Source organism: Podarcis filfolensis (genome assembly GCF_964270895.1).
Source record: "Podarcis filfolensis genome assembly, chromosome: 2".
Classification (NCBI taxonomy): Eukaryota; Metazoa; Chordata; class Lepidosauria; order Squamata; family Lacertidae; genus Podarcis; species Podarcis filfolensis.
The window spans coordinates 52,138,070-52,153,956 of NC_139605.1; the positions used below are offsets into that span (position 1 = coordinate 52,138,070).

General features: G+C 44.4%; 1 long non-coding RNA gene across 1 annotated transcript; it reads right to left on the reverse strand.

The window, feature by feature from the left end:
* Positions 1-643: 643 nt before the first annotated feature.
* Positions 644-13,916, reverse strand: LOC310757889. The gene is made up of 3 exons (XR_014545543.1): positions 13,696-13,916; positions 7,517-7,583; positions 644-961 (listed from the first exon to the last, which is right to left on the reverse strand). It is a non-coding gene; the product is annotated as an uncharacterized lncRNA (long non-coding RNA).
* Between the last annotated feature and the right edge of the window lie 1,971 nt (positions 13,917-15,887).

The window sequence follows — 15,887 nt, forward strand, 5'->3', positions numbered from 1 at the left end:
AGGTTGGAAGCAGAGGAATGGTGGAACCAGCTGGGGAACCATCAAGGGAAGAAGGCTCAGAACCCAGGGAGTGGTGGTGGGATGACAGGGGTCAGAGGGAGAAGATGGAGAAGGCTGGGAAGAGGAGCTGAAGAAGTAACAGGGCTTGGTGAGGTGGGAGAGGCTGTGGCATAGAGAAGTCAAGAATCAAAGGCAGAAGCTGAAGCAGGTGTGTGGGAGGAGGGAGGCCAAGAGGCAGAAATGAATCAAGCTGGTGAAGAGTCACGAGTCTTGCCCCCTCCTGCTGCAACAAGCTCCCCTCCCACATTGTCTCCCAGAACGAGAAGAGGCATGAAAAGGAGAGAGGAGAAGTTAGCTATGTGAAGGCACAGTCTCTGATTGCTTGGGGAAAGCACTAAGGAGGCAGGGACTTTCAGTCTTGGCAACTGATTTTCATGCAGGAAGACCAGAAACGAACTGCTCTGCTCATTAGGCCCGACAATCAAGTCTGTAGAGATCATGTTTTTGCTAATAAAAAGTTAACTCCATCTTTGAACGGTGTGAATACTGGCCTGCACACTCCTGTGACAGCATCCCTACATCTACATATTTAGACCCTCTGCATGTTTAGAAGCTGAGGACAATTGACAACAGTCTCAGGCTCTTTGATGCAAAGAGATCTTATTTCTTTGGTGTTCCAATGGCACAGGGAGATCCAGTGCCTTAGTTAAATGGTGTAGAATTTACACATTTTCAGGGGCACTCTTGAGTCATATCAAAGGAAGTCATCTTGTTAGCACAAAGTCTTCTGCCTGTACAATGTGACTTCCTCTCCCTGTTCTTTTGCCTGAGAGACATTGCTGTAGCATCCAGGGGCTGCTGGAATCCTCATAGGGTGGGATTAGATGACAGACCCTCTGTCTCAGCACTGGTGGACTGGAGACCATGCATTGCCTGATGGTGGATCCTGCACAAGTAGATCCTGCTAACATGAAAAGCCACATCACCATAATAGCACAATTTCTTACAACAATAAAACAGGACAACCCCCAAGAGTTTTATTACATCTTTACATTATTATAGTAGATCTTCAGAGCTAAAGCAGCCTGTCTGGTCCTGCCTCCCTAGCTGATCTCCTATAGGAATATACCCCACATACCTTTGTGGGCAAACATCCAGGGGCCACATGCCACTTGATGGGTGTGGGTGGAGCCACAGGCAAAACAGATGGAGCAATAGATGTGATTCTTGCATTTGTGCAGTAGGCTATGCAGCAAACAGCCATGCAAAACCCAGACACACACGCACACCCAACTTCCAATCAGACAAGCAAGAGGGATAATCATAGTCAGTGGCGTAGCGTGGGTTGTCAGCACCCGGGGCAAGGCAAGTAATTTGCGCCCCCTAACCCGTGGATTTGCGCCCCCTAACCCGTGGATTTGCGCCCCCTAACCCATGGATTTGCCCTAACCCCAGATGTTGCGCCCGGTGCGGCCGGCCCCCCCTGCACCCCCCACGCTACGCCACTGATCATAGTTCAAGGGTACATTCCAATCAGACAAAAGCATTCAATGAGGGCATAGAGAAGGCTAGTGTGACAGCGGAATGATCCCAGGAGTGTCCCAGAAGCTAACTAAAGATGACTGGAGAGTCACATTTTACATCTAGGCCAGGTGCAGGTGGTTCTTCCTGCTTAAGTATAGAACCTTACATATGTCCCTAGTGAAATTCATTCTGTTAGTTTTGCCCCAGTTTTCCATTCTGTTAGGGTCATCTTGGACCCCAATTCTACCTTCTGCAGCACTAGCTACCCCTCCCAATTTGGTGTTATCTGCATATTTGATTAACATCCCCTCAATTCCTTAATCCAAGTTATTTATAAAGACATTGAACAACAATGGGCACAGGACAGTATCCCGCAGCAGTGGCGGAGGAATGGGGGGGCAGTGGGGGCAGTCCGCCCCGGATGTCCTCCCTGAGGGGGGGTGACATCGCCACGCCTCCCCCCTGGGACGCTTGCCATGGGTGGCACCCCCATGGGTGGCTAGCCCCGCCCCTGGGTGCACAGCATGTGCGCCGCTCCAGGTGTCGGAGTAGCTAGCTCCACCTCTGTCCTGCAGCACCCTACTTGTCACTTTTCCCCAGGATGACGAGGAACCATTAATGTCAGTCAACAAGCTGACCTAACTAGCCCACATTTTACCAGCTTCTTTGCAAGAATATCATAGGGGACTTTGTCAAAAGCGTTTCTGAAATCAAGATACACTATGTCCACAGCATCCCCATGATCCACCAAGCTTGTAACTCTATCAAAAAAGGAAATGAATTTTGTCTGGCAGGACTTGCTTTTGAGAAACCCATCCTGGGTCTTAGTAATCACAGCATCCTTTTCTAGGTGCTCACAGATTGTTTAATTATTTGTCCTAGGACCTTTCCTGGCATTGATGTCAAGCTCCCCAGTCGGTAGTAAACTGGGTCTTCTTCCCCACCCTATTTAAAAATAGGGACATTTGCCTGTCTTCAGTCTGCAGGGACCTCACCTGTTTTCCAAGAATTTTCAACGACTGCAGACAGAGGCTCTGAGATTTCTTTAGTACCCTTGGGTGAAGCTCATAAATGCGGGTATCAGGACCACACCTTGCTGCATGCACAGTTTTTACTCCCTGCCTTTTAGCCTTGGCCATGTTCCATTGCTCTCCTTTGAAGGCAAAGGAGTGGGGAGAGACTGAAGTGTGCCAGTTGGCTACTAGTAAAGGAAGAAACTCCCTCAACAGCAATTTCTGGCTTAGAAGGCAGTGTGCTCATCATACTTTTTCATATGGTGAATAGAAATCCAGAGACAGAATGCTGGCTTAAAGCCACAAGAGCCCTAGAAGGTTTGGCCAATATTATACTCCACACCAGAGGGGCCATGTTTGTGAGGGTGCTGAAGCATTGATGGTAAGGTGAGTCAGGGAAAAGCACACTGGGTCCAGGAGACCTGGCTTTGAATTCTAGCTAAGACAAGGACCTGAAGCCTACATGTGACCTTGGACCAGCCTCGGTCTTGCAGACTAACTTATTTCATGGGGTTGTAGTAAGGATAAAATGGGATGATCCCATGCAGGCCACTGCCCTGAGCTCCTTGGAGGAAGAGAGGAATCCATGTAATAAACAGATGCCATACTCTACTGGCTTCCAACATTTCACCAGGAAAAACAAAGGCATTCTTGTGTGCACATAATACAAAGTCTCATTTACCTGGGAGTAAATCCCATTAGACTCAGTTGTGCTGTAAACATCCACACCAAAATAAGAATGATTCCAACCGACAATAGAACTTGACATTGCATCGTTTCCCTCCAGCCTTTTCAATAAACATTAATAACAAACAGGGTGGTGCAGATTCTTACTCTTCAGCTGAAGGGCCTCATTAATTTTAATTTTCAAAGAAGTGCTATTAGGATCACAGCTTTAGCCACAATATGAATGTGGCCCCAGGGAAAACTGTATTGTGTTACATTGGTATAAATTTGGAGTAATTCAGAACAAAATTTGGGATCAAAACATGTAACCCACTCAGCTGCCCCACTTCTAAACATGTTGCTGCAATGTAGCAGAAACTGCAAAAAAGAAGCTTTGTTCTAATTACAGTATAGGCCCCTATTTTTCTAGATGCCAAAGGCTTCACATGAACACATTGCCTTGCTTGCTGTCACAATAAGTTGTAGAGGTCAGGGATGTATCTCTCTCGCTGACTCCAACTTATTTTATCTTTAATGACCATTTCCCATTCCTGCATTTGGGAAGTTCTTCCAAAGCAGGCATGCTCTGGATCAAAGAACACCAATTTTCAGTACAGACTGAATTTATTTGTACAGCTAAGTTATAAATCCCTGCAAACAGAGGTGTGAATGGCTATGCAAGCAGGCCTTTAATTATACCAGCATGAGATTCCCTGCTACAATATGCCTTTCACTGCGATAAGCTATTCATGTGATGTTTGCACAATGAAGCACACAAATTAGATTAGAGCAGCAGATTTCGCACAAGCAGTATATTGAATAAAGATTATAGGCATGTGGGGAGTGCATACAAAGCACAACTCAGGTTAGTTCATTGGGGGAGGAAGTAGGGGTAGAGGGGAGGCAGAGGTCACCGGGGGTGGTAGATGCAGCCCGACTGTCACTGTGCAATGTGTCTGAGTGGAGTCAGTTGATTTTCCTGCCAAATGGTAAAGGAGACTCACACCACTTTTCTTCACCTGATCAGAAACCTCTTGTACATGAACTCTAGAGGCTCATAGCGTGAGGTGACTGCTAAATATAACACAGAAATAAATAGTAAAAGAAATTGGTAGGCCCAATACAGATAACCAGTCTACTGCAAAGCAATTACTTGCACTCTGCAGCAAGCCACTACTAGGGAATTGCCTCTTTTATCAGGCCTGAGCCACATCTGTCCATGTGCTCATCCACCACTACCACCAAATTCTAAAGTGTCTAAAACTATTAGGGCTCGCCCACACTTCTTCTTTTCCCTAGAAAGCACAGGTCTGAGTGGTTTTGCGTTTGCCTTGCCGCTTCCCCTTGGGAAATCCACTCTTTAGTGCTAAATCGGAGCAAACATCAATCCAGAGAAAACCCTACTGACGTTTGCTCCAATTCAGCGGTAAAGAGCAGGTTTTCCCAGAGGAAAGTGGCAGGGCAGGTGGAGCGCTTTAAAAAGTAATGATTCCCTGCCCTTAGGTTTACACTCTAAAATCAGCAAAAACCAGTGCCAGCAGAATGAGGCCATCTCAGCATCAGCATCAGCATCAGCTGCATGTGGCCTGCCCTGCAGCCTAGTCAGCTGCCTTCAGGTGCACAAGAGAATGCTGCTGTCCTGTCTCCAGTACTGAAGAAAGACCAGTTGGCTCCTGAATATAGAACTGGGGGTGGGACACACGCCATCTTATCCTTTGCCTCAGGCAGCAAAGTGTATTGAGCCATTCCTGAACAATGCAATAAACTAAGAGGATTAAGAGACTAGGCGGGAGGGATGAGTAAACATGAGCTTATAGAAGACAATGCAGTGCAGAATACACAGGTGTTTTGTTTTTTGTTGAAATGTTGAAAAGAAGAAAGAGAGGAGAAAAGATGATAGATACCCTACTAAGTTCATATGCACAGTGTCAAGGCTGGAGTCAGATGCAGGTCAGAAATCCTTACTGTGCAGTTCAGCCACCAACGCACCAAGAAATCAAAGGGTTAACTCATCCTTACTTTGGTCTCATCTAGATTACATGCAACTCACATCCTTACTTCCCTCTGGGACATTCAACACTCAACTGACTAGTTACCACTTGCCATCAAAAGATAGGACTGGCTTTTTTTATAAGTGGCTTAGAGGTTTCATTACAATAGATTCATCATACCCACTTGCACAGTTCGGGATTAATTTCTGGGTTCATCTGACCTGCTGGGTAAGGAATGCCATGTGGTGTTTATGTTACTGGTGGAAAACTTGCTGGAGAGTATCATGTGTCAGTTGACACTGACAGGGTAACCCTATGCATATTCTCTCAGAAGCAAGTCCCAACTAGTTTGAGAGGGTGAAGTGGACATTGAATTGGGCTGTGAAAGCCATTTCCCAATCCCCCACAGTTCTTGAGCCTTGTGGAGGAGGAGCTCATAACTACATAGGAAGAGGCTGTTGGATCAGGCCAACAGCCCATTTAGTCCAGCATCTTGTTCTCACAGTGGCCAACGTGTGTGAAGACAGATGTGTTATTTTTTAAATGGTGATTATAAAACTGAAAAAAATAGATCAAAGGATTATTCAACACAACTTTTTAAAATGTACACTGCTGGCTACAAATAACTCGGAGAAAATACGACGTGTTAAGCCAAATCAAAGTCAATGGTGACTTGACTGACAGGAGTGCTCTGGACTTGCTCTTCCTCCTTCACTATTTTGGTCTTATTGTTCCTCGATCACTTGCTCTGGCCCAGATGGGCAAGCAAACAACGACTGTGGTGAGGTGGAGGAAGGGAAACAGCTGCAACTGCTGGCTTGCTTATTGGTTCTGGCAAGCGAGAAGGTGGCACAGCTGTGATGAGGCCAAGGAGCAGGAACATCTGCCAGCAATGGCAGTGGGAAGGTAGGCTCCCTGCAGGAGGAAGGGCCTATGGAGAATGTCTTGCCCAAGGGCCCCTCAAGACCTGGAGCTGGCACTGGCTTTTTTCCAACAGCAATTAAATTCCTCGCAGAGCTCCTTATTGCTGCATTCAGTTTAACCCGTTTTTCCAGACCACCTTGCAATTCTTGCTGCTTGCCTTAATTAAACCGAGATCCTCACAGCAAAGACTCTAATAGCAACAGAAAGTACTATTAAGTCATTCCTTGACTTAAGGAGATTATGCAGTTTCACCCAGGAGGCTTTCGTATTTGGTCCATTAATTTGTCACAGCTTCAGGCTTAGACCGAAGGTAATGTCTGCAGACGGTACGTTCCCCAACACCTGTCTCCATCTGACACGGAGGTCCTCCTGACTCTGAAGCTTCTGGGCCATCACAAGAAGTTCAAACTCACCCCCATTCCCACCTGCTGCGGCAGATGTCGAAATATATCGACAATTATTTCAGCTGAGCACTGTTGCCAGAAAGCAAGCTATCCATTTTTTGCTCCGAAATACAAAATGTCTGTTAGCTTTCAGTACAAAATGGAAGGAAAGCGGTCTTTAAGGAAGAGACCTATAGGCTGGGTAGCCTGCATCTGGTGTGGTGGGTGGGCCTCAGTCATAGTCCCACAAATTTACAGCGAAGATGGGAACAAGTTCAGCTGTGACCTGAAGCTTTAGTTAGTTCATTGTTCCAGAACCAGTGGCAATACCATGGTGGGGCAGCTGCGGACAGCCCACTGACACTTGAACGAGGCCTATTGCCTGGTCCCGAATTTACCAAATGGCTGCAGTGGTTTGGTAGTTCACTATAAAACAACCTTTTGATATCACCACAATGTCCCAGAATGATGCTGCACCAGGGTGTTAGGGGAGGGGTTGTGAAAAGAGTGGGTTGCTTGCAGGCACCTACTGCAGATCATAGTGATGCAGTGCTTCTGCAGACACTTACTGCAGATGTCGGTGTTTCAGGAGTTGGGACCTGCAGGATTTCACTTGGGGGTTGAAATTGCACCTGGAGCTGGCTTTGAATTGGACTATCAATTAAAACTTGAAGTTCTCCCTTCAGCTTTAAATGCACTGCACCCACAGTTATTTTGCACAACTAAAGAAGAACCAAACTACATGGCTACTCTGTCAAATGTGATCTATGACAGCAGCTCCTCAGTCATTAAACGACTTTACTATACGAATGATAACCAATGAAAAATAAGCAAGTAAGGGGGAGAGAGGGAGAGAAATGCTCAGTTTCCCGCAATTGGTTCTTGTGTCAGAATTTTTCACCTCATTGTAGTTTTATTTGGTAATAATTTCTAAAGCATTTGCACTGAGGTGGGTTGGGGGGGGGAATAGGTGTGGCTGGCATGGTGGTACAGAGCTGCCCTACAAACCACTTACCTGAAGGGTGAAGAGGTGCAGCGGGCAGGTGGAAAGATCAAGGCTGGGCATGGACACCTTTTTCAGCCTGAAGGCAACATTTAACACTATCAGCAATATTTATAAAGATCTTCTTATGGCTTTTCATTCTTATCTAACAACAGCCCAGTTCTCAAGGAGCCCTGTGGGTACAAGCCTGATTGCACTGAATTTCGTGCTCCTCCAGGTGGCCTTTTTCATCCCAATTTGCTTGCTCAAAACAGGGAGTTTATATGACAACAAGCATTCATCCTAATTTGCTTGCAGGATATTCCCAGTGCTGTTTTTCCAGAGAAAGAGGTGCTGGATCTTACCATGAATGTCTCCCTCGTTCTCTAATGATGGCAATGGCACCCACTTGAGAGGTGCAGGTCCCAGCTGAAAAAAAGGCCCTGCATCTTCCCATTAATTGTTTGTTCGCTGCATTTTCAATGACTTTCCCCATCACTTTCCTAACTGCAAAATTTGTGTTTCTTTTTCCAAAAGCAGATTTCCTGTGCTAGGGCAACAAAGCACTTTAATCCATTTTGAATGCACCAACTTCAGTTTCCCAATATGTGCTTGAATCCCTTCTGCCAAATATGGACAGTCTGGAGGCATCCTCAGTCATCTGAGGATAGTTTGCACAACAATCCTTCTAGCAATCATGAGAGAACCTGCTGCTATTGAACTCCTTTGTTAATCTTCGAAACTTTTGCAATCTAGATAAACTTCAAGACACCTCAAATCAGCATAAGTCTATAATCTGTCTATCTATATTTTGTTTCATTGTTCCATGGTTGCTTGTTGTCCTGATTGGTAGGTCATGATTGTGACACACTGTTTACAAAGTTTCAGCCTTCTTTAGCCCCTTTCTGCAGGCACATCTGGAGAACACAATGTGAAATGCCATGTCACACATTAAATTTTCTTTTTTAAAAAAATAATTTTTATTAAATTTTCCATTTAACAATCCAATAATATCACATTAGTTATTCCAAATTATACCAATACATATCATTAAGTCCAAAATATTTTGCCAAATTTTAAATTTTTGTTGGGGGTTCCCATGCTTCGAGTTCAGTAAGGGTCCAATCATCTCATATTTCTGCTGCTTTTGGTGTTCACAAGTCCCATCTTCTGATCTTCTTGTTGTTATCGTTTTTCTTTTTAATAACCTCTGAGTTATTTCCACAGGCGAGTTAAAGCAAGCATTATTATGTTTCTGTGTGAACTTTGTGAGGCTCTCTCTTTCTTTTCTTTTCAAAGCTGGTAAGTCTTTTGTTTGCAGTAAATCATCACACGCTGATCCAAAAGTCCTGCTCCGGCGGCAGGTGCCATTTTTGTCAGTTCCGATGAAATAAATTCTAAGCGTCTGCTCATTAATTTTCCCAGACCAGTTGCACCATAAATCAGTCTTTCCAGGGGAGATTTTGCCAAATCAAACTTACAATCCAAACATCAAAGCAGTGGCTCACCTCCCCCTTTGACTGTTAATCTCGCAATATAGTCTGTCTCATAATGGCGGATCCCGATTAAGATCTGCGTCACAGGAGAGCCTTTCATTTTTCTTTCCAGATCTTCCGAAAAACAAAGCCTTTAGTTATTATTTTTATTTCCACACAGTTTATTTTCTAATCTCACTTGCTATCAGTCATGTGACGGTTCTTCTAGGGGAGGGGTTATTAGGTAATACTGTAAAGAGAAGAAGAAGCTTCCCCCCCCTTTCCGTTCCGTTTCAACATACCAACATAGTTGTTATTCTTTGATGTTATCTTCTGTGCAGTCCATTCCATCACTCTTAACTTCTCAGTGGCAGGCTTAATTAGCAGCTGATAAACCCTTTTCTTCGCTTGAAGCATGTGCAATTACTTTTATATCGAATATTTTATCTTAAGTAATGCAACTAGAATCGCTCTCAGAAGCAGCGTCCGGGAGATCCAAAGCTCACTCAAGGCTTTTCCGTCCAGTGCCCTCACCCCCTCCTTCTTTCGAACTCAGGGGTGATTTATGGGCAACTACGGACGAGGCTGCATCTTCCCTTCCCCGGGAAGAATTTTGGGAGGTTGATTTACTTCCATATCAGCCTCTTAATTACCTCGTGTGAGCTGGAGAGATGGTATTGTCAGCCATCTTCCAAGGCGCCCCTAGCGGGCCCGTCACACATTAAATTTTCAGCACGCACACACACACACACACACACACACACAAAGTAAAATGGGAGTGCTGAAAACACATGGATCATATGGGATCTCTTATTACTGCTGTGATAGCTCAGCAGTCGATAGGGCATGAGACTCTTAATCTCAGGGTTGTGAGTTTGAGCCCCACATTGGGCAAAATATTCCTGCATTGTAGGAGGCTGGATTAGATGATCCTCATGGTCCCTTCCAACTCTACAGTGTTGGACTGGCTGCAGGTTCCTGGGTTTGCTCCCATGCAAGGTGTGAAGGGGATCTGAATTCATTTCTCAAAAGAAAGAGGGCAAGCAAGCAAGCAAGCAAGCAAGCAAGCAGGAAAGAAAGAAAGAAAGAAAGAAAGAAAGAAAGAAAGAAAGAAAGAAAGAAAGAAAGGCTAAGAAGTGAGTGGTAGCACAAGCACATTCATAAACAACCTCCGTGATTATTTTTTAGACCTTGATTTAAGCACCAGCCATGAAATCTGTTGTCACTTGGGAGCTTAGCTGTGCCAGGTCAGTAATGCCCACACTATTTTGTACTACCTGTTCCCACTGCAATTTGTCCATTAGTGCACAAGCCGTTCTCTCCTTTTTTTAACTGTGTGAGTAACTTCTTGTTAAATAAGCCACCTGCCCCCCCCCCTACGCTATCTGCTGCAGTCATTCATAGGCACTATGTACTCAATAACTCGCAGAAGTTGTAGCCATTCCAGCTTGCTGGTATCTTCAATGGTGCTCTAGCTATTCATTAGTGTAGCTCGGAAGAAAACTGGGCCAGAGACTGTAGGCCTAAGACAGCCTTACGCAACAGCCTTTGACTTCCTGAGAAAAGGATGAGGTCTGCTTGCCAACCAGAAAGTTCATGTAAAACATGAGGAGGAGGAGGAGGAGGACGAGGAGGAGGAGGACGACGAGGAGGAGGAGGTGGTGGAGACAATGTGACTATTAAGTATTTTACAGGCTGTTGCAATCAGACCTGGAATCTTATTCAGAAAAGAGCAATCAAAATGATCAAGGGGATGGAGCATCTCCCCTATGAGGAAAGTTATGACATTTGGGGCTTGTTAGTTTAAGAAATGGCGAGTGAGAGGCAGCATGACAGACATTTATAAAATTATGCATGACATGAAGGAAGTGGAGAGAGAGAGAGAGAGAGAGAGAGAGAGAGAGAGAGAATTATTGGATATCCAATGAAGCTGAATATTGGAAAATTTAAAAGAAAAGCACTTCTTCACACAGTGTGTAGCTAAACCAAGCATCCCCAACCTGTGGCCCTCCAGATGTTTTGGCCTACAACTCCCATGATCCCTAGCTAACAGGACCAGTGGTCAGGGATGATGGGAATTGTAGTCCAAAACATCTGGAGGGCCGAAGGTTGGGGGTGCCTGAGCTAAACCATAGAATTTGTTCCTACAGGATGCAGTGGTGGCCACCAAAAGAGGATTACATACTGTTACACAGGTGGTGCGCCAGCCCCTCAACTTCTGTTGAGTGGTAGCAAGAGTCCTTGGGGTTCCAGGTCCTCACCCTTGGGTCGTGTTGAGAATCAAGACACAGTGGAGGCTGTTGTAGCTTTAAGAAACAGAATCACAGAATGGTAGAACGGCAGAGACCAATCCCCTGCAATGCAGCCATTTCAATATGCAGTCTCCCATTCAATTTGAAACCATACTGGAACCTGCTTAGCTCTTCAGATGTGCTAACAGTTTTATTGCTGCACCGCTATTTGACATATTTAGACGGCTGGAGTTCAGCTCTTACAGAATGGTTATCTCAAGAGGGCCTTGTTCATGGGCGTAGCCAGGATTTTTGTTAGGGGGAGCAGGCCTTTTGTTGGGGGGGGGACAGAAGCTCAGTTTGCCATGTATTTTTATTGATTTTTTATTGATTTTTTGGGGGGGGCAGCTGCCCCTCCCTACCCACCTGGCTACACCCATGGGCTTATTCCCCACAGCAGTGCAGTCAAAGGCATTTCTCCAAGCCAGCCTTCTGCCAGCCTGCCAAGATCATTCTGGCCTTTGTTCCCCTTCTTCTTCCCAAGCAACTCCTCCTCATCCATCAATTATCCCAAGCCTTTTTTTAAAGAGGCACATTTTCCCTCTGAACACAGCCTGCCCCCTCCCCCTTGACAACCCCTGTCTGCCCAGGCCCAAGGATTCCTCTCTGATGTGGATCATCAACACCTTTTGTCATGTTAAGGCTTGGAAAGGAAGCTTAGCTTGTACTTTTCCACTGGCCTGGAATCTCCCCTTCAATTCTCCAAATATTAACTAGATTCTGACATTCATTAAATTCTTGGGTTTAGGGGGTCTTCCCTGCAAACCTACAATACATTCGTGAAAGGTAATGCTAACTATGGCTACTAGCCACGATGTCTATGCTCTGCCTCTTGTGTTCGGGTCCTGCTTATCATAGAACTGTAGAATTGGAAGGGACCTTAAAGGTCATCTAGTCCAACCCCCTGCAATGCAGGAATCTCAGCTAAAGCTTGCTGGTTTCCCATGGGCATCTGGTTAGCAACTGTGTGAACACAATGCAGGACTAGATAGATCCGGCAGTGCTATTTTTTTCGAGAAAAAGAGGTGCCAGAACTCACCATGAACGCCTCCCCTGTTCTCTTATAATGGCAATGGCACCCACCTGAGAGCGTCAGCGAGTTCTGGCTGAAGAAAAAAAAGCCCTGGCTGTTCCTATCTTCTTATGATTCTAATCTCCTCTGGCACATAAATAAAAAATGAACAGAGTGACATTTAGCAACACCGAGAGATGAAACAAATCCGTGGTGTTATATAAAGGCAGCAGGAAGATCGACGTTATGCTGTTGTGTAACTAGCTTTTCCAAGAATACTATCTTAGTCAGACGTCAGTTAAGTGGAGGCAGGGTGGAATAGGACTTGCCTTTGTAATATTATGAAAAGGGAGTGGCTCATTAATAATAGAGCTGGCTTTCCATGAGAAGCCCATTAGCTACCAAAAGCAATCCATCTGTGCAAGCATTTTGAGCACTGCAAAATAGTGACAGCTATGGCTGGAGGAATTCCCACAACACTTCTCCACATTCGGTTATGGATTTCCAAACTGCTGTCTCTTGCAGTTTTCCCTTTGAGTGATGTGGGGCTGGCTTTACAAGCCCAAGCAAGTGGGGGGGGGGGAACCCTATTAGATTTTAGAACTACAGCAGCTCAGTTGCCACTGGAAGGAAAGGAATAGACTTCCTAACAGGATGAATAAATAGGGGGTGGGCTGGCTCAGAAACAGATTTGTCTAGAGCTTCAGGACATGCTTGTTGATTTTTGTTAAGCAATTTCTAACAGGAAACTCACCAAGCAAAGGCAGGAAATTGTTTTGTTCCATTGTAGTGGGGATTCCCCAATGGAACTTTTTTTTTTTAAAAAAATGTTTTTATTATGTTTTCTGCAAAATTTTACAGACAAACCACACAAGAGAAACACTAACAACTTTATGAAAAAATAAAGGCAGAACAAAAAGCGAGTGCCTGCTATTTATATCCTGCTCTACAGGGGAAAGTTTGTTTGGAAAGCATCGACAAAATACATAATAAAATTAACAACAACAACAATAATAAAAGTTCAAGCTGGAAACCAACACATGAACGATCAGTTGGTACCCTGTACTGCCAAGGGTTCGTTTTTATTTTACTCATCTCAATAGTCCGTTACGTTATGTTAATTTATCTGCCATGGTCAAAAAACATACTTTCCTCAAATGGAACGTAAGAGAATATATGACGGGTGTTTGGAGAGTTTCCAGAAAATTGGGATGATGCCAGAGTCCTGAAACCCCACTGTGTTGTTTTCCTGGGAACAGAAAGTTGGATAGGACCATGGAGGTTATCTTTTCCAACCTACTGCTCAGTGCAGGAGATCCAGAGCTAGAATATACCAAAAAATGAATAGTTACTCAGTCTCTACCTGAAGACCTCCAATGGCAGAGACAGCTTCTCCCTGAATTGCTGGTATGTTGGGCTGGACTCCTTGCATACCTTACACAGCAGTCTTCTGAATGTTCAGTCATGTAGCTACCACACCATCTGTGCTCTCCTACTGGATAACTACGGTAGTAGCTTTGCTGGGAGTCACTTGATGAGGAAAATGGAGATCAGAGCAGGGTTTAAGCCCTCCTCTAACACCCACTTAGCACAGTGCACCCCAATCATATTTAAGCCCACCATTTATGATTTCTTCATGGATCTTCCAGTGTCTCTTTTCGTGGCTTCCACAGTGCGAAGACCTGTGGAATTCCCCCCCCCCCTTATATTGGTGTCACAGGCTCTGTGAAATAGCCAAAGACCCACAGGACAACAGCCCTTTGCCTCTTGCTCTTCAGTTTGTGCCGCAAATAAAAATAAAGCAAATCATTTGCTTGTGAGCTCTTAAATCTCTTTTAATAGTAGCCTTTCTGATTATCTGCCTTGCACAGATCACTGGCCATGTACTCTACTCTCATAAGCAGAGTAAAGTTGCAGTGGAAACCCCACATGAGCCTCTTCCATGAAGGGGTGGAGACCTCAACATGTAATATCTATCCATCAAAGTGATATTGTGATCTTACCTCAGCTCCGTCATCCTCATGTGAATATAACACTTGCATTGGCTGTAATTTGCTTTTGCAAGACAGCAGCTGATGATCATAGGAGCAGATCCTTCCATTATATTTTTGTTTCCCAACCTTATCCCATACCTGAGGTAATACGCACCTGGGATAGCTGTGGAAGATGTGTACCATCTTTTATCCATCCCACCCAAGTAATTTCTAATCCAGCAGGCTGTATTCTACTAGGAAGGACAAGGAGCGCAGACCATTAGCTCCTGAAGCTGGCCTGAGAAGATGTTTATAGCATTTGTAGTCCATGTATTCAATAAATACCGGTAAATAAATAAATTTGGCTTCAACAGCATTACCCCAGGTCATTGTGAATTCAGTTACTCCTAATTTTCAGGGCTCCCACTGCCTTGGCATATGAATGGTTTCCACTCCATCTAATACTATTTTCTTATGGTTATAGCATCCCTCTGATACTTTCTGCCATTTTATGTGGCTTGTATTTCTCTTGTTCAGGATATGAGATCAGGGCCTTTTGTTATGGTATGGAATTCCCTCCCCACAGAGTTCCAGCTGTCCTTTACATGAATTGCTTCTGAGTTCTAGCTCAAGACATAGCTGGTCTCTTGGGCCTATGGAATTGGTTGAAAGGTTTGTTTGTTTTTGACTGGCTGGAGGACTGCTTTAAATGTCTTGTTTTTGTTTTAATATTTGGCTTATGTTGCTGCTTTATGGCATTTCTACATTTTATATATTCTGTCCTGTACTACCCTGAGAACCTTTGAACGGAAGGGTGGAATATGAATTTACTAAATGATCATCATCATACAAAGTAGAGTGATTATATTCTCCATTGCTGGACCTGTGCCAGTACTCATGTCCATAGAATGGCTCCTTTCTGCTACACAAATCGGTGTGTTTGAAAAAATATGCCAAATGAAAAGCAAAGCTCTATTGGGATTCTGCTAATGCCATCTCTTCAGTGAAGTACAGGAGTGTTAGAAAGGTAATTCGCTGTGACATAGCTAGCAAACACTCAGTTGACAAAAGGAAAAACAGAATGAGTTTCTCGTTTCCTGCATAGACTTATACCTTTTACAAGAACCAGGACTCTAATTCCCAGAGTCAATTATACTTTCATCATTCATGCTTTTCCAGGAATTCTAACCAGATTACCGAAGGAACCTAATTAAGTATGTTTTATTGCAACAATGCCTTTGTTACTTCTTGGGAGTTTGTTTTGTGAGCCAATACCCTGTAGCAGCACAGCTACAAAAGAGAAGGGACTGTCCTGTTCTTGGCTTAGGTGCAGATGGGAAAGTCAAGCATAGTCGATAAAACATTGGTGCCCAAAGGTGTAAATGTGCACACACCTGTATAACCTCCCACAGCAGAATGCAGCAACTATTCATCAAGTCACAGTACCTTTAGGAGAGCCAAAGAAGAAATTAATAGCAGAATAATAATATAGAATGCAATCCCTTGAAGGCACACCCATTCAATAAGCAAAAGCAAAAAAGCAGTGACTATACCTATTTCCCCTAAGGGAGTTAATTAAAAATATCCTAAAGCTTAGGTTATTAACACTTCATCTGAATGACATTTTTAATTACACCTGCAGTTACACGGCAA